We start from the raw sequence: 5000 nt of genomic DNA, 5'->3' as shown, positions 1-5000 counted from the left end.
TTAGGGAATGAAGAAAAAAGGTGAAATATTATAAAAAAAACAATGGTAATACTAAATAACAACAGATAAGTTAGAAAACCATACCCCAGAAACAAAAATAGTGTTTTGAGAACGAAAAAAAAAATAAGACAACGATAAGATATAGAAAAAACGGAATATAAAGAGAAATATTACAGGAACAACATCACATCTTTTCAAGGACGAAGAATCAGGTGAAAGAAAAATAAGCCAGTGTTCTGAGAAATGAGATGATGAAAATTAGTACAGAATAAAAAAAAAAAGAATAAATAAATAAAAAAAAAAAACAGACATGATGAAAATGAGGGAAAATATCAAAACCACAATAATTTTCAAGGCCTCGCGATCAGATTCAGAACAAAAATAAATAAATAAATGATTAAAAACAGTAATTGATGCAAAAGAAGTAGAAAAAGGAAAAAAAATAATAATGACAACAATTTCTAAGGACGAGCGAATAGGTAGATTGAATACAAACATAAAGAAACAAATAAACGAAAGAAAACAAAACAATGAAGAGAAACAAAAGGTGAGAAAAAAAGAGAGAAATAAGAGAATGAGAAATAATAGAGGGAGAAATGAAGGAGAGATAATAGAAGGAGAAAAAGTAGAAGCAGAAATAATAGAAGAGGAAATAATAGAAATAGAAATGATAGGGGAAGAAATAATAGGAGGAGAAATAATAGAAAGAGAAATAGGAGAAATAAATAAAAGGAGGCATAAAAGAGTGAAAAAAACCGAGAAATAAAAGGATAACAGTAAAAATGGCAGGCAATATCACATCTTTGACAAGGACGAGGGACAAAAAAAGGGTGCAGGGTGATAAAAACAGTGAAATGTGATCCCGTTGCTGCGTTTGATGCGATCCTTCTCTGGGCAAGGCTGATTTTTCTCCCCCTGCCCTCCTGCCACGTGACCTTTGCTGCACACACACACACACACACACACACACACACATCAGGTCAGTCTTAATAACATACTCGTGAGGTTGTTTATGATGTTTTTACTGTTAAGACACATATTCATACTCTCTCTCTCTCTCTCTCTCTCTCTCTCTCTCTCTCTCTGGGTCTGAAATAAACACTACGTACCTAGCTACCCATTCAATTAGTTTTCGACACACACACACACACACACACACACACACACACACACACACACACACACACACACACACACACACACACAGACACACATCTTACATAGTTGACCTCCCTAAGTAACGCAACCCTTTCCTTCCCGCAGGTTATCATTACTTAAGTCAATTCCACCGTAGGAGAAGAAGAAGGAAGAGGAGGAGGAGGAGGAGGAGGAGGAGGAGGAGGAGGAGGAGGAGGAGGAGGAGGAGGAGTGAAAGTACTAAGGGTGTCTGTGTGTGTGTGTGTGTGTGTGTGTGTGTGTGTGTGTGTGTGTGTGTGTGTGTGTGTGTGTGTGTCGACAGGGTGATATGTTATGTGTGGATGCTGATGAGAGAGAGAGAGAGAGAGAGAGAGAGAGAGAGAGAGAGAGAGAGAGAGAGAGAGAGAGAGAGAGAGAGAGAGAGAGAGAGAGAGAGAGAGAGAGAGAGAGAGAGAGAGAGAGAGAGAGAGAGAGAGAGAGAAAAAGAAAATAAAGAGAATAAAACAAATTAGACAAACACACAAAAACAATAGAAAAAAAAGAAAAAAACAAGAAAAAAAACAATAACACCACAAAGAAAACAACAACAACACAGGAAGAAAAAAAACGAAAAAAAACAAGACAAAAAAGACGAAAAAGGAAAAGCAAGGAAACGAGAATAAAAAAGTGAGGAAAAGAATAAAAAGTACAGGGATGCGATGACCGGAAAGGGACGGGAAGGAAAAACTTGCTGGCTTCCCACAAGACAACCCGCACCACACCGTTAGTACACCTGGGCGGGACTGAGAGAGAGAGAGAGAGAGAGAGAGAGAGAGAGAGAGAGAGAGAGAGAGAGAGAGAGAGAGGGCGTTAAGAGTGACCTAGCCAACCTAACCGGGCGGGGCGTGGCATAGCGGCGGTCCAGTGGTGGTAGTAGTAGTAGTAGTGGTAGTAGTGGTGGTCTCGGTGGGGCATCTAACTGTATGTGTACCTGTACCCAGATGGCCTCCTACCTCTCCCCTCTCTCTGTCCCCAGTGCCCCGTCACACCTGTTGTCTATAGTGGTTGTGGTGGTGATGGTGGTTACGGTGGTGGTGGTGGTGGTGGTGGTGAAGAGGTTAGTTGTGGAATATATTATGTGGATTTTGTCTTCATAGCATTCCTTTATGGTTCCTCCTCTCTTGTTGTTGTTGCTGTTGTTGTTGTTTTTCTACTTCTTCTTTCCTTCTTCTTTTCTTCTTCTTCTTCTTCTTCTTCTTTTTATCTTATTACGAACAGCCTCTTAAAAATCTATAAATATGATGCAGCTTGTTTCATGTTCCTCTTCCTTCTGCTCCTCCTCGTCTTCGTCCTCCTCCTCGTCTTCGTCCTCCTCCTCTTCCTCTTCCTCCTCATTTACCTCGTCTATAGATACAGTTCTCAAACATTTCCCTCACCAACACCTTCACCACCACCATCTCACCATACTCCGTCTTAGATACAATTTTCGAGCACTTCCTTCACCACCGCCACCACCACTACTACCACCACCACCATCACTAGTTCGTCCTCCTCGCAATGGCCTTCACCGCTTTCTCTTTCTCCAGTGGTGGTCTGGGCAGGAGGGTGTGCAGAGTCCTCCTGGTTGCTAATGAGTGCTGTTTCTGTTTTCTTGTCTCCGTCATGAACCAGATCACATGCGGTGACGTGCGGAAGTGAACCACGAGTCTCTCACATTGTTGTTGATATTAGCGCACCACTGTCCCCTTTTGCCTTGTGGCTGAAACCTTACCCATGCTAACCTAGCCTAACCTAAACTACTCTAAAGGTAATCTAACACAGCATAGTCTACTCTAACCTGACGTAACTTAATATATCCTCACTCAGTCTAATGTAACTGAGCTAGTCTAACATAACTTAACCTCATCTTGTTACTTGTTACTTGGAGTGTTTGTTCAAGGCTCCGCTCCACTGCGAGGCAGCGCTCAGCAGAGCCTCCCTCAAAAGCAACTAGCATCTATAATTGTCTTTGATTTCCATGCCGTTAAAATCATAAACTTCCTTGAACAAATGTCATCAATTTCTTTTTGAAGATATCGATCCTGGCACAACCTTTGATATCACTTGGCAGTTTATTGTAAATCCTTGGTGCGCATCTTGCAAATACTCGACATCCCATATCAAGGTTATTTCTTGGCTCATGTAGTCTGTATGGGTCTGCATCGTGTTCCTTGGTATGTGCACAAATGTATGAGTGTCAGGGGTCATTTCTCTAATTTTCGCAGTATCATATTCACTCAGCCATGTTTCAGTCAAAGCAAGAATATCCAGATTCTCATCATTAATTAAAGTTCTGATTTCTATTGTCTTGTTTCCAACTGACTGGACATTTAATAAACCACATTTCAACATAGAGCTCACAGCATTAGTAGCCATGATCTGTAATATTTCTGATCCTGTCAATCTCACTTTCCAACACAACACAACAACTATTATTCGCCGAGTGGTCAGTATTCTGTTTCTTAAACCTCACACAGTTTATGCATTTCTTCTCTGTAGATGTGCAATCCTTGGACTTGTGGTTGCCTGCACATTTAAAGCAAACGGGATGCTCACCATTTTTCTTGGCATTGCAGTTTGCCTCAGTATGACCATACCTTTGACAATGGTAACAGATAAGTGCATGATACCTGTCGCGAACCTGGTAAACTCCCCATTCAAGCTTAATCCTGTCCTGATGCTGATGCAACAACTGTCTTATCATTGGATCACATTTCATGATGTAATGAACTGTGCCCCCTGCTGCTGCTGGTTTGCAAAAAATATTCTCAATCTTTGACTTGATATCAGGAACTGCTTGAAGGTAGTCATTTCTTGCAATAATTGTATCAATGATACCCTCCTTAGTCTCTTCCTTATGGACATTACATAGCATTATCTTGGGTTTAATTTTCTGAACAGATTTAGTTGTCAACTTTTCAACATTCTCCAGTTTCTGGGCTGCCTCATTTCTCAGACTCTCATCGGCAAAATTCATCTAAGGTAACTTACCCAATTTAATCTGACCTAAGTTACCGTGACCAAACTTGACATTATAATCTCATCTAACCAAATCTAACCCAACTTAACCTAATCTAAGCTCATCTAAAACAAATCTAATCTTACCTAACTAGACCCAACCGAACCCCTCACCACCACCACCACCACCACCACCACCGTCACCATCAACAACACCACCAAAAGCGAAAAAAAAGAAGAAAAAGAAGAAAAAGAAAAAAGAAACCAATCATAAACTACATTGCCTTTACCTGAGCAGATGATCACAAGCCACACCTGTTTGTACCTGATTAGTTAACTCCTTGAGCACCATGACGCGTTTCCATATTCATTCTGCTTACAATTTGGTGATTTTATACAGCTTCAGAAACTCATGTGGGGGATTAAAATAGTGAAGACTCTGGCCATTAATCTTCTGCCCTCCATACCCCCTTCCTAATGTCAATAAAAAGGTCTAATTGTACGCATATCTCAAGGTAAAAATGTATCCCAGTATTGAAGGTGAAGACTAAAATAGTGAAGATTGTGGCCATTAACCTTCTGCCCTCCATAGACCCTTCCTAATGTCAATAAAAAGGCCTAATTGTACGCATATCTCAAGGTTAAAATGTGTCCTAGTATTGAAAGGGTCAGACTGAAATAGTGAAGATTGTGGCCATTAACCTTCTGCCCTCCATAAACCCTTCCTAATGTCAATAAAAAGGTCTAAGTGTACGCATATCTCAAGGTTAAAATGTGTCCCAGTATTGAAGGGGTGAGACTAAAAGAGTGAAGATTGTGGCCATTAATCTTTTGACCTCCATAGACCCTTCCTAATGTCAATAAAATGGTCTAATCGTACACAAATT

Source organism: Portunus trituberculatus, chromosome 50 (assembly GCF_017591435.1).
Source record: "Portunus trituberculatus isolate SZX2019 chromosome 50, ASM1759143v1, whole genome shotgun sequence".
Classification (NCBI taxonomy): domain Eukaryota; kingdom Metazoa; phylum Arthropoda; class Malacostraca; order Decapoda; family Portunidae; genus Portunus; species Portunus trituberculatus.
Note: the sequence above shows the minus strand (reverse complement) of the source record.